The sequence below is a fragment of the Sciurus vulgaris genome, assembly GCF_902686455.1.
Source record: "Sciurus vulgaris genome assembly, chromosome: 1".
In the NCBI taxonomy this organism is placed as follows: Eukaryota; Metazoa; Chordata; class Mammalia; order Rodentia; family Sciuridae; genus Sciurus; species Sciurus vulgaris.
Window position 1 is genome coordinate 53,034,364 of NC_136461.1, and position 16,464 is coordinate 53,050,827.

The 16,464-nt window shown below is 40.5% G+C and overlaps 1 protein-coding gene across 1 annotated transcript in view; it reads left to right on the top strand.

Annotated features, from left to right (window-relative positions):
* Window positions 1–16,464, top strand: part of CACHD1 (cache domain containing 1) — a 211,225-nt gene that overhangs the window by 35,392 nt on the left and 159,369 nt on the right.

Below are 16,464 nucleotides of genomic sequence, written 5' to 3' on the forward strand. Positions count from 1 at the left end.
GTTCAAAACTATTGGTAATTTATGTTGAACAATTGGGACAATTAGAAATCTTTTTATTGGCCAGTTCCCCATAAATTTAAGTTTCAATTGGCTATATTTTGCAACTGAAGGGCCTCTCTAGAGAATTAAATATGACTAAGCCAGGGGTTTGTTAGACTAATAGTTTCAATTTCCTATGTACTATTGGGACGATCTTTGTCTGGGAAACTTAGATTCCAATTTCTGGCCTTGCCAGCCATCAAGCTAAGGGACCTGAACCTCTGTCACTATTTCCCTTTCTGTTGTTCAATGAAGAGGTTGGAGGTAGCCCTTAGAGCTCTGTCATTCTGTGTCCTTTTGAAATGCAGGCCAAATTTGACAACTCCCGACATAAAGGAACCACTGATGTGCACAACAGAAATGCACATGAAAAGGTTCAAATTTTTGATATGGAGAAAACACCTGTTTTAGTTAAAAGAAATGAAATGTATTATCACCAGAGACTAATGGCATTTATCACCACAGACTAATGGCACAGACTAATATTAGAATTGTATTTTCTTATATTTAAATCTGGAAGGACACAATGGTCTTGGACTTAATAATTTTATTATTAATTTACAACCCCTTTGTGTATCAGAACCCTATCGCTGTCATTTTTACAACATTTGGATTTACCTATTGGGTTGAATGCTTTCATTTTTATATATAGGTTCCTCTTAGTTTATTTTGCTTTCCTAAGCAATAGGGTAAAAACAGGTGTTCACTGTGAAATACTATTATCTTTAGGAGACAGGATGTGGTAGTGAAAATACAGACTGACCTGGACATAACCACGTGCAGATCGCCTATTGCAAAGCTCCTTTCCACACTGTACCCACCTTTGGGTGGACTGCAGATTCCATGAGGCCTAGGACCTCCTGCCCACCCTTTAATAAGTCAGCCACCAGCACTGTGCCTGTCCCAAGGAAGGCACTACTTAGATGTTTAAATCAAAAGACTGTGAAGACAAGTGTGATGATGTTCACAAAACATCCAGTAATTTGTTCAATTGGTCATAGTTCTTATTTATAGTTTTATTTCCATGAATTGATATTTTAGGATACTGTTGGTTTCAAAAAGCAACTCTTGAGACCAAAACTTCCAAATTTTTCTCCGGAAAAAAAAATTATTTTGCCTATCCAGGAGAGCATTTCTTTTCTGGTTGTAGGTCCTCAGTCTTCTAGATCCGCATCTCACTCAGTGTGAGACTAGTGCTTTTTCTACCACCACCAACACCACCACCCAGTTTAAACTCTGTAGGTTCCTGCTGGCGTTGCCTCTTCTCAAGGTCATCATACCCAGTGGAGGGGAAAAAAAGTCAAGTGCAATGGTGAGTCCGTGGGCTGGTATTGCTGTCAGGGTAGCTATCTTACTCTGCTTATCTCGCGGCATGAACATTCCGCGAGCTCTGGAAGGAAGGGCCCGGGAGATTTCTCTTCCTCCATGCACCCTTGGTGGCCTCAGCAGAGACTTGGCTTTCCCGCTGCCTCGGACAGCGGACAGCGCTGGGGAAGGTTGGAACGCAGCTCTTCCAGCTGCCCCACCTCCTGTCCCAGCCCACCCGGGGCCCCGCCCCTCTTGGGAGTGCAATACCCCGACCCCCCACCCCCACCCCTCCTTTTGGCCGGGTTAGGCACCCTTCCTTGCACCCTTGTCTCCACCACCTCTTCGAACCCTCACTCCGTTTGAGATTACCTGGCAGGAGGCTGCATAGAGGCTAATGTCCTGCTCCCTTGGGCCTCTGCGCTCTTCCCGGCGCCATGCCACCCAGCACTGGCTGTCCATTCCTCTGCCTTCACCGCGCTCTCTGCCCTTTGTCTTCCATGCCTGCGCCTCGCCTGCTCCTTCTGCTTCTCCTGCCCAGTAGCTCTTCAGGGATGGTGTGAGATCTGGCTGCCTTTTCCACCTCCACGTCCCTTCCATTCTTATCCACTTTGGCTTGCTTTTTATTTTTAATTTTTTAACCTGGTTAAAAAGTGTGGAGATGGTACGGGGTGGAGGAGACGCTCTTTTTTATGGGGCAAAGTGTCCTATGGAAAACAAGGTGGTGTGTCGCGGCCGTGGGAGTTACTGTGGCCGTTCAGTGTGTGTCATTTTGTGTGCTTCTAAGAAGTGCCAGGTGCCAGGGATTCTCTTTTAGTGATAGGCCAGACTAGGCTGCAGCCTGCCACTTGGTCATTTAACATGTGATAAGCACTGGGATGTGCTTGGCACTGTGTTGAGCTCTAGGAATTAAAAAACAAAACAAAACAAAAATGCCAAAGTTCCTGGTGGGTGCCAAGACAGGTAGTACTGTAGCACTGTCGTTTATTGAGCACTTGCTAAGTGCTCCGTATTCTTATCTGCTTTACCTTATGTAATCCTCACAACCTTTCTTGGAGGTAGATAGTAAGATTGACTCTTTAATTGCAGTTAATGAATGGAGAGCCAGCATTTAACCCCCTGGACTCTTAAGGACTACACCCAAGAAGAGCAGTAAAGGGCCACAACAAAGTGAATGCTTACAAAGGCAGGCTGTGTTTAAATCAGTTTATGTGCATTAATTAACTTAATCTTCTCAACCACCAATGAGGTAAGTACTGTTAGGATTATTTTAATACAGAGGAGGACTGGAAGGACAAAGATGAAATGACTTTTCATAGAGCTGTACACTAATGACAGCAGAACCAGGGGTAAACTCAGGCTGGCTGAAATGGTTATAAGGAGGGGGGAGGAGTGATTTTTTTTTTTTTTTTTTTAACCTGGAGGGGTGAGAGGGGAAATATTAAGAAAGATCCAAAGGATGTGACTTTTAAGCTTAGCATCTGGTGTAGAGCATCTGATGCACCTTGTGTGTGATGGTTTTGTTTCTGCCCAGTACACATTGTGATTTCTGATAAAAGATTCTCTTGAATGGCACCTAGAAAGTTGTTTCAAATGGCAATAAAGCTGTTTAGGATTCTGGCATGAATTTTCCTGAACAAATACTTTGAATTGCCTGCTCTTTGTTCAAGCAGCTCCATTACTATGGTTTTTGGAGTAATTAGAAAAGTCACAGTTCTAAAGTGATTGGAGACCGCAGCTCCATTACTATGTTTTTTGGAGTAATTGGAAAAGTCACAGTTCTAAAGTGATTGAAGACCATTGGTAGACAAGGAATTGCATTTGCTTTGGGGTTCTTTCTATAATAACTTTTAGGGTGCAATTTCAACTTACTCACCTGTGAGATGGAATTAGTAACTTTACCATCTCGTGTGAGATGTGAATCCTTGGGAGTGATGGAAGCTCATGACTTTCATGACTTGTTAATTAGTAGATCTTTGTTCTTTTCTTTTGTGTGTGTGTGTGTTACTGGCAACTGAACCCTGGGCTTTGTATATGCTAGGCTCCAGTGTGCTGACCTACATCCTTAGCCCCTTATGTTTTATTTTGAGACAGGGTCTAAGTTACCCAGGCTGGCCTTGAACTTGTAATCCTCCTGCCTGCGCCACCGTGCCTGCCTATTTTATACATCTTATTGATCCAGGTTGTTCTGGATGTGTTCAGATCAGAACAGGACAAACAATTTAGAGCCATAGCCACCTATCTCCAAGGGAGCCTTTCTTCATTTCCCTCATCCAGGTATAGTTTCTTTTACTATGCTCTTTGTGCCTCTCTCATGCCTCTTTCCGAAGTCATGCATTATGGTTGTATCCACTTCTGCCTGCTCCACGAGATCCAGGGCCTGCCCAAATCATCTTTGCCCTACTCATTGATTTTGACACCATGGTTGAGACTATAGCCAATGTTGATTGAATTGAATGGGTCACCTGGTTGATATCAAGATGGAAGGTGATATTTTACTTTTGGTTGCTCTCCTTTACTCTCTGAGTCTGAAAAGTTTGCATCATGCACAGATGGACATGGAGCAGAGGCTCTGAGGCTCCGGGGGAACTGAAGTAGGAATCTGCTGGCAGCGCAGGAGATTGGGAATGTGGAAACTCAGGTTGGATTAGGAAGATGAGCCAGAAATAAGACAAAAACAAGCTTTCAGAGAGTGAGAAAGGAACTTGAGCTCCACTGACTTCTTTTGATATGTCAAAATATGAGACTTAGAGGAAAGGGCACCTATAAGAGTCAGGAGACTCCAGTCCAACCTTAAGTATGTACATGGACAAATCATTTAAGGGTGGAAGCTTTGTGTCCTCATCTTTAAGGCAGACAAAGTAATATATACCATGGTCTTCTCATGTGTTTTTGTAGGAACGCCCACAGAAGCATCCTTGTATTATGTAAGTAATGGGCTGATGTGGAGCACTGTGGGAACTTGCTGAGAGAGAACTAGCATCAGATTTAGAACCAGAGGATGTAAGAGCATATCCTCTCTTCTATGACCTAAGACTAGCAAATTAATCTCTCCAGGCCTCAGTTCCTCATATGTGCAATGAGGGAACTCCACTGAGATATAACCCAGCCCCTCTTTATTACTTTTAAGCTCAAGGCAGCATCTCAAGCATGAGTAAGTTGCTTCCCTGGTTCTACCTTTCAATCCTTGAGGAAGGTTCTGGGCTCCCAGGCTCTTTCTTTCCTTTGGCGACCTTGCCATCAACCCCCTTGCTCTCTTCCCCCTCCTTTTCTCCTTTCTTTTCCCCTTTCCCTCCTCCCCTCTTGCTCCTTCTGCACCCCCTCCTCCTTCATTCTCTTGCCCTTCCCAACTCTGTTTTTCTCCTTCCATGATTGGCGACGGCTCCCCTCATCTTTGTTATTCCGAAGACAAGCAAAGAGGAAAAAAAGATCTTTTGGTTTCCATTTTAAGGATTTTATTAGTAACTATAAGAGAAAGTGCAGGACATTGCAGAAAAACAATACCAAGAATTATACAGAACTCAAAATTCAGTGACATCCATACCTTCTCCATTACCTCTTTCCTAACTTAAGGGTGGATGAAGAATGCTCTCTGCTTTTACTTCTGAGGGTGGGGGCTCATCATCTCTTTGAACCGCCATTCTCAAAGGCCTTATGGCTTCCTCCATGTTGGTGTCTTTAATGCCTGTGGTACTTGCCCCTTGTAGCAAGTATGGACTTTTCATTTTTTAGAAATCTCCAGACTAGGTAATAACAAGTTCACCGGGCCTTGGCTCTGCCCAGAAGGGAATAATTGCAAAGTAAATCCTAGACTGTAATAAGGAATTGTTGAAAGCGCGCCATCTTTAATCCCTTTTTGGCTTCAGCCACTTGTTATTAAAAAGGTAGATTTGAATCAACTAAAGATGAACAGCTTTAGTTCATTTATCTTTCTTGGCTTAAAATGAGTAGGAAGGAAAGGGGAATTAGGGTAAAACACTGAAGTTATCCAGTGATTTTTATAAGGTCTAGTTTTTCTTTGACCATACAATCAGCTCTAGTGGACCTTTTAAAGTGGAGAAGTTTTGTTAAATCTCCAAGGATAGAAGAAAAACACTACAAGATTATATATAAATTGAAGTTACAGCTATGAGGTAGATTTTATGAAAGCATATATTTATTTTAGAACTTGACATGTTATACCTATTTTAATTTTAGCAACATTTGCATTCCCTTCCAGTTTATTAATGAGGTAAATCTAAGGCATAGAAAATGATCCTCTACTGATACTCTTAGATATATTTTGTCTTGCACAACTATTGTTAAATTTTTTAATTCAGAAGGATGAAAAAATAACAGGTTTCGGGGGGGGGGGAACCTTTATCAATACATTTTTGACATCTTGCTGAAAAACAGACAATGCAGCAAGCATATGCCCCTTCCCCATACCCACAAAGTTATGTTTATGACAATACTGAAGACAGATTGCAACATTCATAAAAAACCTATACTTAGGGTGACTTAGTGTGCTTGTTAAACTGCATTTTAATGAAACTTTTTACTGAGAGTCAAGAACCAGGAGTTCTGGTTGGACTCTCAGTGCTGGCATTTGTTCAGCTGCATGAATCTGAGCACATCAGTATCTTCTCTCATCAAAAGAGGGGAGAATTCAGTGAAACTTCAGAAGTTGATTGCTGTTTTGGTTGCCCTGCAACTTAGGCACCCTTTTGGCTCTGGGCGCCCAGGGACTGGTAGGGGGAAGGCAGGTAATACTCCTTTCTGCCTTACAACAGCTAGTGTGGTGTGTGTTACTTTCTCTAGGTGAGCAGAAACTGTTGCCTGTGACTTTGAAAATTCAATAGAAATGGGACAATCTGTGATTTCAAATGCATGGAGAAAGAGGAGATGCTACTGATAGAGCAACCCGCTCTCCATAGTGGCCCTCTTGTGAGGCCAGTTCCATGGCTTGTTCTCCTGGGCAATGTTCTCAGCTACCCAAGCCCATGAAGCAGACTGAGTGTCTGCTTCTTGTTGTGTTCCTAATGTCTATCTGATAAATCACCTTTCTGATTAATTTATATCTTGAGGTATTGTTTTTCTAGTGGATACCATCCAGGCTTACAAAGTTTTAAAACTGTTAAAACCAGAAATTGGCAAAGAGGTTGGCACAGTGGGTCCAAGACTGAGATAAGTTGAGGTAATGCTAGGTGCCCTTATGAACCTCCTGCAGGATTATCATATGATTAAAATGAGATGGTCCATATTGGAGTGCTTTGGACCTTGAGAGTTCAGGGTATTCATTGCTTATTATTCTTGGTGGAGAGAGAAATCTATGGGCTTAATATGGCTGTGGGTACAACTGGGATTGAGAGTATCAAAGAAAGGCCACACTTTTGTGTAGTAAAGGATTTGATAATGGTTCTGGTCCTTATGGTGAAGAATCTGTTTCTTTTGCCCATCTGTGTGTGGCAGGCACAATGCCTGTTAGATGCTAGATATTTGGGGACTCTTTTTATTTTTATTGTAACTAAGATCTCTGTAGGCACTGCAGGACATTAAAGCAGAGTCTAACAGTATGGTAGGTAGGATTGGGAGAACTTTGCAAATGAAGGAGAATAATAGCCCTTCTGCTATAGAACAGTCACTGTTTTTTTCTTATTTGATGTTACTGCCCCTTATTTTATAGATGGGGAAATCCTCACTGAGAGAAAGTCTTAGTACCTCGCCCAGTCTGTGTTCCAGGTAATCTCTTTAGAGGAGAGCTTTCTCTTTTTCTTTCTTTTAAAAAAATATTTGGGGACAAGTTCGGCCAGTATGTCCCTTCTTCATACTATTCATTTCCACTCATGTTTTACTTTCTCTGTTTGAATCTTAGCCATCAAGATAAAGTATGGTTCTCAAGTGTTGACCTAGCTTATTGAAATAATGTTTTTGGAGAGCATGACTATCCCTCACTTAAGAATTCTCCAGGGTCTTCAGCTAAAAGTGAAACCCACACTGACTGCCAGTAAATGCCTTTTGTAGCCTTGGAAATTCAAAGTGATTTATCACTTGGTGGTAATAACTGAAGCCCTCCATATACAAGAAAGGAGTTAAAGGTAGAAAGGCCAAAAATAACAAGTATAACCATATGGCTTTTTTCAAGAGGTATCCATATGGCTATCTAGCTAAGAAGGCCTCTTGCCAGCTTGGCTGTGAGTTTTCTTTTTTGTAGCTCTACATAAAAGTCTTTAATTTCTGCTCCTCTTAACTCCTTTGAAAACATTGAAACAAGGAATGGGGGAGACAGCAGAGCTAGAGTCATGGTTGGCAATAAGATTATTGGTGCTTTCTCTGCAACAAAGCTACGTAATGACCCCATTTGTATTTTTTTTTAGCCTCCAGCAGTAGCTCAACTTTTCAGGATGGTTCCTAAGGTCGAGTTTGGTGATGTCAGCTCATGACCTACGCTTAGCTATCTCCTCAGGCATCAAGCCTGAAATAGGTTGTCAATGTCCTGATGAAATCAATGTATGTTTCAGTCCATTCAGTTTCAATATGTATGAATGATCAAGTAAGTGGCATAATTTGGCCTGATTTGTTGTCATGGAATTATTATTTGTCCCTAGAAATTACAATTAGAATAATAACTGGTAATTATTCTGAAAAAGAACATGAAGTCGATCTGCTCACAGGTTCCAGAGCTCGTATTTTCTTTTTTGGGTGCAATGGAGATGGAATCCCCAGTCCAGGCTCTCCTCATTGGTATGCTGGTGTCCATGTGATTTTGGTCACATTACAGAATAATTTGGATAATTTGGGAGGAAAATACACATTCACAGTAATGAAACAATATAATATATATACTTATGGCAAAGAAAAGGAAAAACAGGGATCTGGATTAACCTGAATGACATTTTCTTAGATTTTTTTTCCTCCTAATGAATCCTCTATTCCCATTAATGCAAATAATTTAATAATTTAACTTTTTAACAATTTATACTCATCTTAACTGAACTAGATACTTCTAAAAATAATTTCTTTGGGATACACATTGTGAACAGAATTGGAGACTGTGAAAGTTATAGACACTCAGGTTATATTGAAAACAGAAAGGAAATAATACAAACTACCATTTTGTGTGAGACACTGAATTTAAATTACTTCAACAGTCTCCTAAACCTAGATGTGTTTCCAATCTGATTGGTTTGACATTTGTTTAGGACCTTTGGAATATAAGCCCATGCAATTAAAGACAAAAATGAGTTTCTATCATTTTAAGTTTGAACTCTTGCAAAGCGTTTTTCCCTTCTTAAATCATTTTGATTATTAGTGTTTGTGGTGATTCGGCTTCCTCATATGAAATAAATGTTATTATGCAACAGCTGTAGTTGTGTTGTCGGAATGCATGCCAATTTCTGCTCAGATTGAGCCGCAGGGACTGATTGTTAGCTCCCTAGCTGCCTGGGAGAGAGGGTAATGTAAAATTAATGTATGAGGAAAGGCCTGTTATCTGACACAATTTGGGGATGCAGGTGGTCTGAAGTGGAATACAGAAATTAAACTAACATGCTAATCTGTTTATGTTTAGGCAAAAGCAGCTGAGATTCACAGCTCCAATTCTGTTGCTTTTAATTGTAATAATTGGGGAGGCATCAGTTTTACTCCTTCCCTTGTCCAATTCTACTTTCTGAACTTAAAATATGTATAAAACTTGAATTTGTTTGGATCTTCTCATTTTTGGAATTTATGGTGTGCTTCATAAGGTTGCAGAGGAAGTGGTGGAAGAGACTTAATAGGATTCTTACATGAATCTCTGAGAAAATGCTGATTTATTCAAGTAGTTTTTTTTTCCCTTCATAAGAAGCATGTAAACTAGACCAACACTGAATATTCCAAATTAATTCTAATCCACAGATATTGCAACATCTCCTCCACCCCTAATCAGCTATGCAGTCCCAATTTTTGTTTTTGTTTTTGTTTGGTACTGGGGAATTGAACCCAGGGACGCTTAGCCACTGAGCCACATTCTCAGCCCTTTTTTATATTTTATTTAGAGACAGAGTCTCCCTGGGTTGCTAGGGCCTCACTAAGTTGCTGAGACTAGCTTTGAACTTTGGATCCTCCTGCCTCAGTCTCCCGAATCGCTGGAATTACAGGTGTGTGCCACTGCGCCCAGCCCAATTCTTAATATATGTATCTTTTTTTACACTTTCTTTTTTTCTTGGTGATTCTGCAGTCCGTTATCTTTCTCTACTCTCATTTTAGCCAAAACAGTCAATTTCAGTACCAAGTGTCCTATGGTATCCAGTGTATAGCTCTGTAGTGTCATTTCGAACATGGTTCTAGAATAGCTGCTTTGCAGCTCTGCCTCATCCCTGGACCTGGAGGCTGTCTTATTTGGTAATACACCATATTATTGTGTTTGTACCCCTAGCACCCAGCATAGTGCTTGGCACATACTTGGTGCTTAATAAATATTTATTCATTTATCAGATTCTGACAATGAGGGTGTCACAGTGGAAAGAATCAAAGACCAAGTAATGAGCCAGACACCATGTTCTGTGTTTTCATGAACATCTCATTTAATCCTTAAAATAATCTCATATGATAAACATTATTATCCCTGTTTTATAGGATTATTAGCTCACATTGATCTGAGTTGATTAGAATTCTGGGTTTGAGCTCACATTTTCATCCTCTGATTTTTGTTCTTCCTACTCTCTCACAAGGGGATATTCTACAATATAGAAATATATCTAGGGAAATTTTTTTCTAAAGACTTCCCTTGGATTCATAGGAGCAATTAATTCTTTTTTGTCTTTCATATCCATCCCCTCATAAACAAAACCTCAAAATTTGTCTAGAGCTGGAATGAGAAGTCATAGCACTGGAGTTAACTTGAGCCAGATCTGTTTTCATTCTGACTTCTCTACTTAACTACCAGTGTGATCCTAGACCAAGTCATTTAAGCCTCAGTTGTGTCATGTAAATTGGGGATACTATTACAGGTTTGTTGAATTTGAAACCCCAAAATCCCAAATCCCCCCAAATCTGAAGCATTTTGAACCTGACATGATGTTACAAGTGCAAAATTCCACACCTGACTTAATGTGATGTGTTACAGTAAAAATACAGGTACACTAGAAATATTGTTTAAAATTATTTTCAGATTGTGTACAAGGTGTATATGAGAACGTAAATAATGAATTTTGTGTTCAGACTTGGATTCTGTTGCCCAAAATATTGTACTATATATATGCAAATACTTCCAAATCTGATATACAAAGCATTTCTGGTCCCAAGATTTTTACAAAGGGACATTTAACTTGCAGGACCTGTCTCATAGGTTTGTGAGGATCAGAGTTTGATGTAGATAAAGCACTTGCACTGTGTCTGAGGCATAGTAAATGCTAGCTGCTGTCAATGTAGTAAAGAGGTAGCATCTCATTCATTCATCCAGCAAATATTTATTACACTTGATCTTAGCCAAAAGGCCAAGACATGATCAGCCATTTGTTGTTCTTTGGTGCTGGGGATCAGCACTCAGGGTCACATGCATACTAAGCATGCATTTTTGTCCCTGTTCTACATTCCCAGTCCTAGCACAATTTTTTAAAAATATTTTTTATTAGTTGTTAATGAAGTTTTATTTATTTATTTGTAGGTAGTGCTGCAAATTGAACTCAGTGTCTCACACATGCTAGGCAAGTGTTCTATCTACCACTAAGCTACAATCCTAGCCCTACAATGTTTTTTTGTTTTGTTTTGTTTTATTTTTTAATGTATCCTGGATACTAGGCATTTTCTGGTCCTACTAATTCATCACTTACCAAAACAGACAAAAATCCTTTTCTGCATGGAATTTACATTCCAGTCACATTCCATCAGGAAAAACTAAGCAATAGACATAGTGAATACATAAAGAATAGCTAGTGCTATTAAATAAAAAAGAAGTAAAGGAAGGTAAAGAGAATTAAGTGGGTGTGGGAGGATGACTGGAGGGGAGGCTATGAGATTATAATAGGATATTTACTATAGGCCTCACTGAAAAATTATATTCAAAGATGAGGGATTTTTACCATGTGGGTAACTCTAAGTTAGTCTCTGGGAGAGCCTGGCAGGATGTGGGTGAACAGCAAGGAGACCAGTGCAGCAAAATGATACAAATGGTCACTAAGACCTTAGAGGCCAGTGCGAGAGTAACAGGGAACCATGAGGGCCAAGGTGGGGCGGGGTGGGTCTTGAGTAGAGAAGTTACATAATCAACTTTGGATTTAAGTTGGCAGTCATCATGACCAAGAAGCTTCCCCTCAGGAAGAGGGACCTGGACAGTGTAGCACCTTTACCTGATCACTCTTTTTTTCTCCTATTAGCATAACCCTTTTACACTTTAAAGTATATGCCACCTTCCTGTGGTAGCTGCCCTGCCTTCTCTATGTCATTGATTGAACTTGGCAGTCCTGGGGCTGAATTGGTTGTATTCCTTGGGAAACAAAGGAAATGATTAGATCTTCAGAGGGAAGGAAAGTGGAATCCTGTGGTAGCACAGCTTGTGCTGCTCTTTGAACATGACTTGATCTCTTGCAGGCTTCCCTTTCTGAACCAGGAAGCCTTTGAAGAGGATCTCGGGAGGTGTTGGTCTGGTTTAGTGTTTTTTAAATGTTTGAATCTCCTTAAGGGGAGGATCCATTATGGGATAGGAAGAAGAGCTTAAGTGTAGTAATTTGTCAGCCCATGACCTGCGCTTAACTTCTCAACTCCAAGATAACAGCCACAGATGTACTCTCAGCCACAGGGGAGTGGTTTCTATGCTGCATCTCCAGTGAGAATCAATGACTCTTAAGCCCAACTCTCAATATCCAGGCTGGTCTCCACTGTTTCATTGACGTACTCTCGTTAACAACCAGGTTAACTTAAATTCCCCTTCCTTTTTAATACAATACACAGAAATAGGGTGATGTGAGGGAATAGTAGAGGGAATGGGAATGGGTCATGATGCACAGTGTCACATGGGGTTGGAGGCAGAGGAGCTAGGTCTATGCCTTTTTTGTCAAAGCAACTATGTGACTATGCCATGTCTGAGCCTAAGTTTCCTTGTCTCCAAAATGGGTTGTGTCACACTTGTCCTTTCTGACTCAGAGGAAAGGGGAAAAATGAGGTATATGCATATCACCAACTCACAAGTTTGTAACTCCAGGTGTTGGGAACCACTTTGGGTGACATTATTGTTTGGGAAGGGACAAAGAACTGGGATGGTTCTTGTTAACTTTTTGTAGAGAACATCAGCATGCCTAGTATTTCTCTACTGCTTCACTCCCTGGGACTTGAAGTTTTGGCTTCCTGTTGTATTCTAGAACCCCACAGATAAGATAAGAACCTGGTCTGAACCATCAGCCTGTGCACCCCAACAGGGCTTATCCTCTAGCTAGGGTGTCTGTGAAAATCTTTGTGTCCCTCACCATGCCCACATTTCCCCATTATGTTAATCATTTGAGGTAATATCAGGGATAGTTGTCTCTTTATTGAGTTAAAGCTTTCACAATTAAGGGTTTACTCATTAGCAGGAACTTTTAAAAAAAATCTCATTAGCCCCTTGTTACCCATTTGATAACAAATACTTAAAGGAAGAATTTGCCAAAACACTAATAGCTTCTTGAGCCTGATTGATAACCTTTCTGCCTTCAGCAATGGAAATGTGGGAAAATTGCAGATGCTAAATAAGTAATCTGGCTTGGGGCCAGCAAGCCTTTGATTGAGGCACAGCCAGGGACCGCTGCAAGGAGAGTCACATCAAATACCCTGAGGAGGTCTGAGTTCAGCTATGGAAACATGAAGAGCACCTTACAAAGATTACTCATCTGCTCCAGGCCTCGGTTTCCTTATCTCTAAAATGAAAGGATTGACAAACTCAGTAACAGGGAGCTCATTATTTTATTTTAATATTTTAAAACATACCTACCCCAACTTCCTGGTAAGTTGGAATTAACTTTTTTCCTTCTAGCTAAAAGAAAGTTATCAGTGACTGCCCATTAACTGTCAATCAGATCCTCTGAGCAGTTCAAGTTAACTAGAATTATGACACTGGGTTGGTATAATTCCAGGCCCAATCTAAAAAACTTGACATTTCACTTATTTTATGAACAGCACATTTTGAACTTTTCATTTCATTTTATTTTTTAATATTGCAAACAGCTCTCAATCACTACCACCTGTTGTAAACTAATCTAAGACTGTATATGCACAAGTCCTAGTGGTTTTGGGGGGGATTGATTTTGATAGCAGTCAAATGATTTGAGTTGAGTGAGGTTCAGCTACTATCCCACAACCTTACCATCTAGTTACAACTGATTCTGAGACCCTATTCTACTATACATACAGGCATTGACTAACAGTTGTATATCAGCCAGTAGCTACAAAATTGTCCATGCAAAAGGACTCTATATACTTGATAAAGTTCCAGGTCTCCTCTTTTAGTTGTTGTGATTACAACTAACTTTTCTCCCCGCCCCCCCTTTCTTCTTTTCTTTCTCTTGCTCTCTCACTATTTCTTTAATTTACACTCACAGGCATGCCAACATTCTGGGGGACAGTTCTGTAGTCCTTAATTGTCAAAATTGCCAGCACCTAGCAACTTAAATTCCTTCAGTTGTGAATGACTTATGGTCATTCAGAGGACATACTTACCAAGCTTCTGCCCTTATTGGTAAAAGAATAGGAGTATCTCTACAATATTCTGGCCAATTCTCTTATCTTGAATATGTCTTTAATTCTATTAGTAAGGATCTTGCATTCATGAAGCTGGCAAATAATCCATGCATTTTACAGACATCCACTTCTAACATTCACTTTTCTAATTCATTGACAAAGGTTGTGGTGTTGATTAACATGGATAATGGAAATATTTGCAATGCTCCTTTCTGTCGTATGAACCTCATGCTTAGAACGTGTGCTGTCTATGGAGAGCACGTTCCTGAATACAATGCTTCCTGCTTTGGAGTTGTAGTTTAACTGATCATCTCATATGCAATATCACATCACTTGTGCAGAATTATTGCTCATTAGGCATTGCCCTTGGAACCCTGTTGTGGAAACTACTGTTACTGATGACACTCTGTAGGAACAGACTTTGAAATGACTTGTCAAGATTCCTTTGTTCAAAAAGTGTTTCTTGACTTTCACATACTAGGACCATCTCATCACTGAGTGGGAAACCATGAGTCACCACCTTTGGAGCACTTGCTGTGTGTCAAGCACTTTATGTACATTGGCCCTCCTTATCCTCTCATATATTCTTGAAGTAGGGGCTTGGTTCCATCTCATAGACGAGAATACAGACTAAACAAAGAGATGCTGGGCTGGGGTTATGGCTCAGCGGTAGAGTACTCGCCTAGTGCGTGTGAGTCACTGGGTTTGATCCTCAGTACCACATAAATAAATAAAAATAAAGGTGTCTACCTACAACTAAAAAAACATTTTTTATAAAAAGAAAGATGTGGTGGAACTTTTATCTAAACCTCGCTCTATCTTTGCAGGTAGGACTTGCCTTCAGTATTGCATTTGTTTCTTCCTACTCTATCAGAAATTACCACACACTCAATGGCTTAAGCAACATGAATTATTTTGTCAGTTTCTTTAGGGCAGAATTCCTTAGGACACAGTGTGGCTAGATTTCTGTGCAGGGTCTCATTGAATAGAAATCTATGTGGCAGCTGGGGCTTCAGTTCCCATTTGAGTTTAGATTCTTCTTGCAAGCTCACTGGCTGTAGGTAAGATTTATGCCCTTGCAATCATGGGGATGTGCCTGTTTTCCTTGTGGCCATCATCTAGGAACTGCTCTCAGTTCCTAGAGGTTGTTCCTTCCTGCCACGTGGCTTCCATAGGCAGTTAGTTTGCAGCATGGCTGTTAATTTCTTGTAAACCAGCTGGAGTGTGTCTGATTCCCCTCTGGCATTAGCCAGGAGAAAAAAGAAAGAAAGAGAGAGAGAGAGAGAGAGAGAGAGAGAGAGAGAGAGAGAGAGAGAGAGAGAGAGAGAGAGAGAAAAAAAGAAAGAAAGAAAGAGAGAGAGAGAGAGAGAGAGAGAGAGAGAGAGAGAGAAAGAAAGAAAGAAAGAAAGAAAGAAAGAAAGAAAGAAAGAAAGAAAGAAAGAAAGAAAGAAAGAAAGAAAGAAAGAAAGAAAAGAAAGACCAAAAAAACTCACTTTTAAAATTTCATTTGATTAGGTTAGGCCTACTGGATAGTCTCTTTTTGAAAGTCAACTGCGCTGTGTTAATATAACCGAAAGATGGAGTAAGACCTCAATCCTGGAGATTATGCAGGCTTGTATTAACAGGAGCCAGAACCTGGGATCATCTTAGAATTCTGCCTGTCAAACAGTTCTCAGGAGTTTTGATCTGGAAGGAAGAGAGGAAGAGGGCTGGAGCTCTGCCCAGGGTTAGGTCCACAGGGGGAACTCCTAATCTTGAGGGATGGAAGGGATCAACCAGGGGTTGCAGGTTCCTCAATATGAGAACCCCCCTCCCCCAAATAATAAACTCTTTGTTTCACCATATCTGTTTCACCATCTTGTTGAGAGCTGACCCCCAAGCCCCCATATAGTAACAGACTTTAGAACATGGTTTAGGCAAGAAACAATTGAACCTTAGTTGGAAGGAAGGACTTGATTCCTAGTTATATGACTTGGGTTTTGTTCCACAAAGTTAACCAAAAGTTAATAGTGTTGGCAACTGAGATATGGCCAGTGTTTTAAGAGTACCGAACATTAGTTTTGTATCACCCAATGTCTATAACACAATGTTTCCCTGGTAAATATCATTGAACTGAGGACAGGTAAAGAATAGAATGTACAGGTACTTCTTCCTTATGGTTTGTGTTCTGCTTTAGAAACCTACTACATTTTTTCCCCCCTAACAACTTCTTTAAAAAGATTTTTTGGTTGCATAGCACATGACAGTCTACATAGTACTTTCACAGTCATTTTTCTTATTTTATTTTTTGGGATACCAGGGATTGAACTCAGGGGCACTCAACCACTGAGCCACATCCCCAGCCCTATTTTGTATTTTATTTAGAGACAGGATCTCACTGAGCTGCTTAGCACCTTGCTTTTGCTGAGGCTGGCTTTGAACTTGCTATCCTCCTGCCTCAGCTTCCTTCGCCAC